Source organism: Sciurus carolinensis (genome assembly GCF_902686445.1).
Source record: "Sciurus carolinensis chromosome 14 unlocalized genomic scaffold, mSciCar1.2 SUPER_4_x, whole genome shotgun sequence".
Taxonomy (NCBI): domain Eukaryota; kingdom Metazoa; phylum Chordata; class Mammalia; order Rodentia; family Sciuridae; genus Sciurus; species Sciurus carolinensis.
The window spans coordinates 3,893,716-3,905,043 of record NW_025920103.1 but is presented as its reverse complement, the minus strand read 5'-3'; the positions used below and the strand labels follow the sequence as shown (position 1 = coordinate 3,905,043).

The 11,328-nt window shown below is 46.2% G+C and overlaps 1 long non-coding RNA gene across 1 annotated transcript; it reads left to right on the top strand.

The window, feature by feature from the left end:
* Positions 1-2,475: 2,475 nt before the first annotated feature.
* Positions 2,476-10,965, top strand: LOC124973055 (uncharacterized). The gene is made up of 2 exons (XR_007106608.1): positions 2,476-2,985; positions 9,379-10,965. It is a non-coding gene; the product is annotated as an uncharacterized LOC124973055 (long non-coding RNA).
* The last annotated feature ends 363 nt before the right edge of the window (positions 10,966-11,328 follow it).

Genomic DNA, 11,328 nt, shown 5'->3' with positions numbered 1-11,328 from the left:
CTCATGGTCTCTGTCCCCATCACCCCATTTCCTCTCCCTACAATCTGGCTCCTTCACACCACCCACATAAACTAGGGCCACACAGGTAAAGATCACAGGGACGCTCTCCTCAATAGGGCTGTCATGATCTGTCTGCTGCATTCTACCCTGGTGGCCAGCAAGTCCTATACACAGGCGCTTCTTGTTCTATGCCTTCCTTTCTGGTCTTCATTTGTCTTTCACAACACCTCTTCCTCTTCAAGTGCCTCCCACACCATGTCCTGCTATTGCATCTGTATCCACCCCTGGTCCTCTCTTCCCACCTGCCTGCCTCCTCCCTGACTTTGCAAGTCTTCATGCTGAGGCCTTCTGAGGTGCCCTTCCAGCTTGAACCCTCTCTCTCCAGGAAATCCCCTCTGGCTGCCAACATGCTGACATCACCAGCACCCCCAGCTCAACAAATGTAAAACAGAGCTCAGCACAGTGCCCCCGCTTCTGCCCTTCTCTGTGTGGGTGTCTCCTGCTTCAGGTCACCATGGCCTGCCTCTTGCCCAGCCAGGAGCAGCCTGGACTCCTCCCTGCCTTCCCCTCCATGGCCCAAGAACTAGCCCCTCTATTCCACTGCAAAATACCTCTGGAACATAGTATCTCTGGAATTGCTGGCTCCCAAGTGGCACTTTCGCTTCCTCCAACCTTTGTCTTCTGGAAATGACTTTCTCTCCCCATTTTTCCTCCACAGGGGTGCCAGAGGAAACTTCCTAAAACAGGTATCTGAAGACACTTTAAAACCTGAAGATCTGTCCTGGCCTAAAACTTGTAAGAGCTCCCAGAACATCCAACACCTTCAGGGAAACTCTGGCTCTCAGGGTCACCAAGCCTGATGTGGTCTGGCTTCTATGCACCACCTGCAGCCCACTCTCTCAGGTGTCTCAGTTACCAGGACACACCTTGCACTTTGACACTTCTCGACCTTGTGACTTATTTCTGTTTGTGGAATGTTCCACCCCTCCCCATCTTCTTTTGCTTGGAATTCTCTTCCAGGTGCTCCAGAGCTCTATGCCAAACCACTACCACCTTCTGCAGGGAGTTGACAGCTTCTTCTTCTGGGCTCCCACAGGACCCTCAAAGATATTTCATGGGGCTGAACACATTTGCATTTATGCCTGTCTCCCCACTTTGCTGTGAGTTCTTTAAAGGTGGACACCATGTCTTACTTTTAAACCTCAGCACTTAAGATATACCTGGTACACACAGCAGAAATTTAATGTTTCTTAATGATGGTCTAAATGACCTGCTCTGGGTCATACATCAAGTGCAGAAGTCACTTCTACAGAGGAGGAGAGATCCAGGGCTGCATTTTCCCCACCTCATCTGCAAAATATAAGCCTGCTATGATCTGAAATGTCCCTTTTAGCCTTTAAAACTGTTTTTTGTCATTTAAATGGTTTCATAAATCCACCTATGGCAATACTGTCATCTAGTAGCCACAAAACTTTAGGAGCTGAATTGGACTGTCCTGTAACCAAGGATTTAAAGGTATTTAACAAAAAGATCATAGTTCTTAGTGTGATCTCGGTGAGGCTGACTTCCATCTTATTTATCTTCATTTTACTAACAGAATGAGAAGAGGGAAGGTGTCTTTCATGCTTTCAATACTGACACTATATTTTAATAAACAGTATATTCTTAGAACTTAACACTCCAAAACTCAAGTCTAAAAAAAAAATCAGGTTTGCTAGAAACTAGATTCACAACTGCGAAATGAGATCACTAAATCACTGGGTACTTTCTTCCCTGCCCCACCACCCCTGTTTTCCTAGGCTCTGGCCAGGTTGCTAATTAGGTAATTTCTAATCCTAATTACCTAGTCAGCCTTAAGGGCTTCACACACTGTTCACTGGTCCTGTAGGGTCGCTTTTAAATTATTAAAACAGCTGCTGAATTTCCACCAGAGGAAGCTGGTCTGTGCCAAGGGGAAGCGGTACTGAGTGTGCTGTGGTCAGCAGAGGTTGGGTGGAAAGTGGGCCACAAATGCACAGCTTGCACACTCAGCGTTCCGCCTCCATCTGACCTCCAACCTTCTGGGTTTAACTCGTCTCTCTACCGCACCCCTAAGCAAACCCCTCCATTGTACACCCCCTTTGCCTGACTGAGAGGATTCCCCGCCCACATCCCGCTGGATTTTGCAGCTTCCCCAGGGTCTGGGAGGCCTCCCTCTCCTCCCCTGTGTGGTAGGGAGGCAAGGAAAGTAATGTGTCCCCGCGATTCTGCCCGCCAGCGTCCTGTTTGAGAGCGCTGGGTCACTGGGCGTGGTGTGTGGGGGAGAAAGGGGGTGTTTGTGTGCGCGCGCGCGCGTGTGTGTGTGTGTGTGTGTGTGTGTGCGTGCACACCCTGGCGCGCAGCAGGAGGGAGGGAAAGGGGGACAGGGGGAGGAGGCAGGCAAAGCAGGAAGGAGGCGGAAGGGCAGCAGTGGGGCGGGAGGTGGAGAGGCTCAGGCTTGAGCAGTGACACTCAGAAGTGCGCACACAATCCCCGCTCCAGCCACACAGAGCGGAGCCCTGCGCCAGGCACCGGCTGCACTCTCCCACTTACTGGTGCGCCCAGCGCCCTGGGTGAGTGACTACCTGCAGACCCGCCCGCCTCGCTGCATCCTCCCGCCACTGGGCCGCACGCTCCGCTCCCTTTGAAAGGACCTCCCGCCGCTTCCCGGCTGTGCAGGGTTCCCTGGCCCACGCCGTTCCCGCTCCATTTCGCGGCAACTTTGGCGGCTGCCGCGGTGCCAGCTCTTCGCTGATCTTTGAAGTTAGCGGCGCCCTACGCAAAGTTGGGACACTTGGGTCGGCTGATTTTCCTCTTATCTGCTTCCGCCCCTGCCCTACCGTCCTCTTGGTTCCTCAGTACCAGTGCTTAGCATCTTGGCCAGAGCCAGGACGTGGACTGTTTCATACGCCACACCTCGGGGAGGGATCTTTCCTCTGCCCCCTGGAAGAGCAAACATATTTTAAGGTAAGTGCTAAAGGAAAGCAATCCCTGACTCCTGGACGCCTTAGCCCGCCACCCCAGGACTGGCACAGCAGCTTCACACCGAGGGCTCAGCCAGACCAAGCTAGGCTTGCTTAGGCTAGCTCGTCCCTAAGCTAGGAAGGACCCAGCGAGGTTTCGAGGGCGCCCGACCCAGAGGAGCATTATGATCGCCCACCGCCCGCAGGCGGTGGGCAATCACAACACCTACGCTTTTCTTGATCACAGAAACCAAAAGGGAGAGTTTATTCCACAAGCCTCAGACTCATATTGAGAACATCAGCCTATCAGAGAGTAGACTACCAGGAAAGTCAGCCTATCAAGGAACAGTCTCCAGGCAGATACCAGAATCGCCTCATGTACAACAGCCAACCAGAGTTACTTCCTAAAACTTGTATATGAGTGCAGCTATGTCTGGCAAGCTGCCAGGCGCCATCTTAGAGATCAGGCCACAGTGAGGCTCTGGGGTCCTCAGAGCCCGCCCCTGACAGAGCATAAGGGTCGTGGAGCAGGTCCTACTCGATTTTTCTAGCCAGTTTCATGGCCAGATGGCTCCGTACTGTTAGGAGCTGGAGGGAAAGCGCACGGGCCAGGGAGTTCTGGGAGCTTCATAGCCAGTGCAGCGAGTCCAGGAAGCCTCAGAGCTTCCATCCTGGCTTGGTCCCTCCTGCGGGGCAGCCTGTCACCTCTCTCACGGGGCTTATGCCTCTGCCTGCAGCCCGAGAAAGTCCGCAGGATCAGGTCCCACAGCGCGCTGAACTCCCGCTCCGCCTTCCCAGGGATTCCACCACTCCAGGTCTGCTTTTGTACTCTACGTTGCTGGCTAGCGCCATTAGAGAAACTAACGCTCCTGCGGGGCAGCCGGGGGCGGCTCCTCCTGTAGCTCTGGAGCAGAGCGCCACCAAGGGACGCCCCTCTGGCCGCAGCCACCTCCATCTGGTGTCGTGCCTCGTCCCCTCTGTTCGCTAGTGGGGTTCGCCCCCGCCTGCAACGCCTATCCTCCGCCCTGAGCCTCTCTGAGGTTCATACTCTCAGGAGCCCAAATGCGTGATTTCGCAATCCTGCTGCTCTTGGGGATACTTTGCAACTGCTGGATTTGGGGTGCGGGTTCTCAGCAGCCCAACCAGACTGAGGCGAGAGAGCCCTCCGCGGCCCAGCACCGGGTGTCTGCCGGCACCTGTGCGGGGCGCTGGGCTGGCGCTAGCCTGGGTTGTGGTTCCCCTGTCAGCCCCCTTCAGGGCGCTGTCCATTTGCTCCAGGAACATTCCACTCCCTGGAAGCAAGACCTTGAGCAGGAAATGAACCTGAGCAAATATCTCGTTTTGTTTCTTCAAGTTCTCTTTAGCAACTTAATTTGGTTGGTAAATCTGTTTACTTCTCCTCTTTCAGTCCCACTAATTCACAATGGAGAATTTATTTTTCACTGAGTTGCTGATCTCGCCCAACACACTGCCCTCTCTCCCCCCCGCCCTCCTCCTCGGCCTGGCTTCCTGAACACTTTTTCTTTTGCGGAGGAGGAAATCTGCCCCCTCTCCTCCCGCCTCCCACCGGTCCAGGGGTGCCCTTGAGAACCAGGGGAGTGGTCAATGGAAGTAAATAAGACACAGCTTACTTTTCTGCCCCATTCAAACGAGAGAAGTCCTCCCTGGATTGGCAGCAGTAGAGATAAAACTTCCCTCCGGAGGGAGCAGCTGCCAAGGATTTGATGGGATTGAATTGTTTTTTTATCCTGATGAAGTGATGGAGGGGCACACGCATGTGGAGCAGGGTGCTGAGGGTGATTGGTATTTACTATTATTAATTATGCTTATTAATAGTGATGATAAGGCCATAACACTAGCTAAGGGATGTATTTAATCTTGGTTTGATTTTGTCAGTTTCTTATTACTGTGGTTTCAGAAAGTGAAAACAAAACCGAATTAATTGCTCACACTCATTCTGCATATGGGATTGATCAAATGCCAAGAGATACTGTCTCACCAAAGTTTCAATCCATGAACTTTAAAAGGTTGCAGTCTTGTGAAATGTCATTAACTTTTCCCTGCCTTCTTCAAGTTTAAAAAAATTCTGAACATAATTAATTATGGTCCCAATTCCCATTTTCAATCTAAACCTATATTCAGGATTATATTAAAATATCCCATCATTTGTTCTGTAAAAGTGGCACTTATGAGTTTAAATTCCTATTTGGGGGAGGGGGACAACTGGAAATGAGGGGCCCAGAAGTTAGAGAGATTTGTACTATTTCAAATTTCTCTCAAAAACTCCTTGCTTCTTCCTTTAAAGAAAGGCATTCCAGGCTCCTGCTCTGCACAGTGCTGAACTACATGAATGTTCTTAATCTTTTCCACACACTGAAGCTTGCAGCCTTCTCCTCATTTTTTTGTCAAGACTTTTTATTTATTCAACCCATATGTCAAAGACTGAGGCTCAGCGTGGCATGTCACTATTTTAATTAGTAACTATCATAAAAAAGCTAGAACTCTGTAATGGGCCTAAATTACTATGATGTGTGGTTTAAATTACGCATTTATTTCAGCAGAAATGAAACCATGAATATTAAAACATCTTTTAATCACTTGCAGATACAGCTTTTATTTCTGAAGATGTAACAAAATATATAATTGAAAAATACCCTCCAATGAATGAGGTAATCCCCCACCCTAAATGATTTGTCCTGGGTCTTATTAACATTCATGTGGTAAAGCATGAATGTTAAAGAAAAAAGACCAATGTCACCAGCTTGCCCAGACCCAGGGAGGGTCTGCATTGGAATTCCCAATCGTGGGTCAGTCTTCAGATAACCTGGAGAGACATTTTCAATGGCGTCCTGAGCCTGGCAGTTCAAATCTTAGTTTTCTCACTTGAATTCCTCCTCCAGACATTGCATCTGACAGGGGAAAGGGTTTTAAAACTTTAACAAATCGTTTGATATGAAGGAGAGACGTTGGGGTGAGTCCACAGCAGACTTCCTGTCTTCGTTTCTGTAGTAGCCTACCTAGAGAGCTGAATGTGTATTTTAAAACTGATTGCTTTTGTTGTCACCACCTTTAGAAGAAAGCATCTCTCATTTTTGGTGTGACAGACGGACACTGGGATGGAGTCATGTGCCTGAGCTAACAGCACAAGAGCAGCTGAGGGACTCCTCAGCCTCCCTCACTTGGTTTCTCAGATGGGGTCGCTGATTCCAGTGATCAAGGCAGCCATGAGTCCTCTGCCCTTCCTGCTCCCTGTCCCCTGGTCTGTCTTGCCTTGGAGAGCCAGGCACCACCAGGAATACCTGGTTATGTACAGAACCTGACCAGTCAGTTGCCACCCATTAGTCACCAAGAAAAAAATGTGTGACCCAGCCTTGTGTGTTGAGTGGCAGGCAAGCAGAATCTATGCAGACCACTCAGCTTTCTCATCAGATTTTGAAATAATTTATAAAATTTTAAAGCATTTATTTTGGAATTATTGTTCTGAGGAATATAACTTATCTATACCCTGTGGTCCCCAACCATTTAGTAGAAACCACAGCACCTTTGAATAGTTACCAAGTAAACCATACGAAATTGTTGTTTGAAAACTGATTTCAAAATCCAACTCCTGCTCTATTTAAATACTCCATTTAGAAATACATTGTATTTTATGTGGTAAAGTTAGGGCACTTTCTGCTTTATATTTGCTCTTTATTACAAAGGGAAAATGAAACCACTCTAGGGTGTGTGCAGTGTACTTGGATGTCAGTTTCCACCCAGGAAGAGGAGTACATACTTTGCCACTGTTTTTAAGCAGACAGTTGCACAATGGGACCTGTAAGACAAGACTACTGATATTCTGTTATGCCACTTGGCAGTAGTTGACCATGAATCCCATTATATTTCTGGGGGAAAATCACCCCATTTCAGTGTGCTGCTGTGTTTGTCCTGATGTGTGCAGACTCCTGGAATTTTCCCTTCCAGAGCCCACAGGGCCAAAGCCAGTGCTGGAAGCAGGAATATTTTGGGTAGTTCACTTCCTGAATACAAAACCCAAAGATGCAAGATCCATGCCTTCCATTTTTCTTTTGTGTTTTACTAAAAACTGCAAACCAAAAAATCCATGAATTTTAGTCTTTTGAAATATTTAGAAAACATGAAATGCATATGGTACTATGAATTCTGTCAAGATTTTCTAAAAGTGTTGCTTATTTTGCATTTAAAAAATTAAGGGTAGAGTGATCAGTGTGGAATAAAAACAAAGTAGCAACATAGTAATACTTGTCCTTGGATTTTCCCTGAGAGCTGAAGAGACAGACCTGACTCCAGAACAGCTGGGCACTGGGTCCTGATATGATGCCCATGTTTTCAAGAACTGACTAAGCTAGACTTATTTAATTTCACTTTAAAGTCTACAAGCCTCACATTTATAAGAAATGTCCATAGTTTACATGTCACTACTTTCAATAACTTCCTGATTTTTTGGAAACAGATTTATTTCAGTAAACTGGTAAATGGCCCTTGACTTTCGTTTATCAATGTTTTTCTGTAGCAGATTTGAACATGATGCTCATCTGATGTCTCATATATTTCTCTGAAGTATTCTGACCTCACTTGTGAAAACTCTAGATTGAATCTTTTCTTTAAGGAAGAAAACTATGACTGAAATTGCATAAATGGATAGCTGAACTGTCCAATGTGTGTTGTAAATCTTCCTCTGAAATAACTTGCTGCCTTTTTAGAGAGAAAAGAATTCATTTTTAGAGAAAAAGAATTCATTTTATAAAATAAGGTTGTGTTGAACTTTGAAGGAACTCTATAAGAACTTATTATGCACTATCAGAAATTAACTAATTTGAGTGGAATTCGTAGGCACTGCCCTGTAATGTGGAGACCATTAAACATAATAATCAGGTTACAGAACTCACTCAAGTTAGAAGCATGCACAAATTTCTGACTGGGATAATTTCAGCTCACACCACAGCTGGTGACAGCTGAAGTGCATGGAGATGGTACACATTTGTGGGTTTCTTCAAAGAGGAAGTCAAGACAGCACTCTTGCAACTGCATGCTGGAAGAATGCACACTCCACAGCCTGAAGACACAGCCAAGACAGGGACTTTAATCAAGTGTATGTTCTATCAACAGCTAAAAGTCACATCAATGTCTGGTGTCCTCTGAGGCAACACCCTTCCCTACACAGATGTAGGTAAAATGAGATGGAAGGTTAATACTGAATGTAAAATGAGACTGAAGTAAATAGATCTGAACTCAGAAAGTCCTGAGAAATGGTTTTTGACATCACTGTGACTTTTTAGAATCATAGCATAGGAACCATGAACAACTCTCTTTTATACCAGGGCTGTTGATACTGTTTTCAGACAGTTGACACACACTAAGGGGACAGCACCATGCACTGACTTGGAAATACTGTCTTTAAAAAGAAGGAAAAGTAATGCTCAAGGACCCAATTTGCTCAGGAGCAGGCCCTCCAGCTTAGATGCTGCTGGTGGGAAGTGGCCAGGGGCCTGTGTCTGATCCCCCTTCACAGCACACCGCAGTGAGACATGACCCACATGGGGGCATGCACACCTCGAGATTGCCTCCCTGCCTCCTGAGGTCAAGGCATATGCAGAACACCAATGCTCTCTTATTGGGCACATTGGATGGCCACTGAACAGCAACACCTAGCAGACGTGACTGTCTCCACAAAGTGAAAGGCAAGGCAAAGCTTTGACATCATAGCCAGCCCTGCCATGCTGCAACCTGGATGTTGCTAGGGAGTGCACATCCAATCCCCGGATGGACCAGGATGCTCACCTCAGCACAGAGTGCTACATTGTAGAACATGTATGTACATAAGAGCATTTTACATATGATTCTAATAAGTTTGGGGGCCACATAGCACAGACAAAGGCTGCAAAGTGAGAGGTCTTGGTCTGAGAAAGCCCCCAAGTGAATGACCAGATCATACTGCCTATTGTGTGCATGTAGGAATCTGTAACAATGAGCCCACTACTGTTTACAGCCAGTGCACCAAGAGTAACTTTTAAAAGGGAAAAAAGACTTAGGATAATTTTTAAAGATGATGTCAGATAAATAGGATAAAATATGTAAAATTTTAAAAAATATTTAAAAGCCCCAAACAAACTAGTCACTCTCAAGAGTATTCTTGCTTGCTTATAAAAACATTGCATAATTCTATCATCAATCCATCTTGCACCCCATTATGTTCTGAAAATGTCAGTATTCTGAAAGTTTTGAAAAATGCTCTCTTTTTTCATGTGTGTTGTTACATTTTGAAAATGTTCCTTGAAATTTCACTGTTTGTTCATAACATCAGTTATCTGCTAATGTTAAAGTTGTTTCTTGTGCTTTGATTTCACATTGTAAATGAAAGCACTTGTATTTATTACAGCATCCTAATCCTGAATGACCACGGCTGTTTATAAGGTACTTCCACATCCACTGCTCCTCTTCATCTTCAGAGCAGCCCAGAACAATTATGCTGTGCCCTGCTGCTCATAAGAAATCTGAAACCAAGTTTCAGGGAAGAGACTTGTCTGACGCACAGAAACTTTAAATAAAGTGGTTACTCTCTGGCTTCAGAAGCAAAATTGACAGAAATGTCTACCAATTTCAAGTTGAGACGAATGGCCAAATCAATTTGCCTAGACACAATTTGCTTAGCATTTTCTCACAACTTAATGATTCAAAAATGCCTTTTATTTACCCTAAATCCACAAGCTCATCCCCATAATCTAAATGTTTGCTTGCTTGTTTTTGGTAGTAATGTATTAGGTAAGTGTTTTGGGAAGCTCGTCAAACTCTTTCACTTTTACATTGTTATGTAAGCTAAAGCATAAACAAGTCTGAGATTAAGAACCACTATGGTTCTTCAGGACCAAAAGGACTGGCCCTGATAAATAGGTAAGTAATATCCCACATCTGTCCTGGAAAGTCTTCCTTGATGGGGATCACTGAATGCGAGGTGGAGTGTCAGCCCCTGAATTGTGGTGGGTCCTGAGGCTGACCTTCTGGCCCTGACACCCCAGCTGCATCACGCAAGTCCTGCTCCCTCATAAAGGCAAAGGACAGTGTCGGCTTCTGCAAGAAGTCCACTCATGACCATGAGATCCCTCTTGAAGGCAGATCCCTCTGCCTTTCTCCAGCCCTTGGGAGTCCAACAGCAGCCATCATGCAGGGGAGTTCTGTGCTCAAAGATTCCCTGCCTGTTGAGTTTGAGCTCTCCCCTAGTAGACAGACTTAAACACATCTTGGAGACAAGTCATCTGGAAAAGGAAAGAGAAGACATGCTTTTTTTTAATAAGTAGAGCACAAGAAGAAAAACTGAGATTAGAAAAGTCACAAATGTATTTGAGACATGTAATCCATGATATGGAGACATTGCACTGGTGCCGGGCCATCACAATTGATGTGCTGCAGAATCCTCTTTGAAACTGGTGGTGCTTACTAGTAGTTCACTAGTTGCTCCTCCAGGGCTTACTAGTGGTTCACAGGTTGTTCCTCCAGGACTTACTTTAGTTCACTAGTCTTTCCACCAGGTTTACTACTAGTTCACTAGTCTTGCCACCAGGGCTACTACTAGTTCACTAATCTTGCCACCAGGGCTTACTAGTGGTTCACTAGTCTTTCTTCCAGGGATTACTAGTACTTCATGAGTCACGCCATCAGGGCTTATAGTGGTTCATGAGTCATTCCACTGGCACTAGTAGTAGTTCTCTGGCATTCCTCTGGTGCTCACTAGTAGTTCTCCTGCATTCCTCTGGTGCTCACTAGTAGTTCTCTGCATTCCTCTGGTGCTCACTAGTAGTTCTCTGGCATTCCTCTGGTGCTCACTAGTAGTTCTCTGGCATTCCTCTGCTGCTCTCTAGTAGTAATTCACTAACTGTTCCACTAGTCCATTAACAGTGCAGCATTCTTAAGGGTTAAGAGCTGAAGTTAGGTATTTTTAGGATCTTTCAAATAAATGATTTCAAAAGTATTGTGTGAGATTGTACATTTCAGTGAACCAATGAGAGCAATTATAGAGGAAAGACTGTTACGGATATTCTACCAGAGCCTTCACAACAGGAAGGATCCTGAAGGCATTCACCCATACCCACAGTGGTACATCAGCCATGGACTTCGTCATCATCTTGTAGAGATCTCCACCTTTGAAGTGTGTGCACACTGGCAAAGCAGGGCACCCACAGGGCAGCCTGATGACCCCTTTCCTCTGGTGCCTCAATCCTGTGCAGATTCCAGCACCTGCCAGCTGCAGCCTTCTCCTGGTGTCTCCCTAGTTGTTGCAGGTTTACATTCCTCTATTATTTCATCATACTTTGATATAAACTTCCTTAGAAGT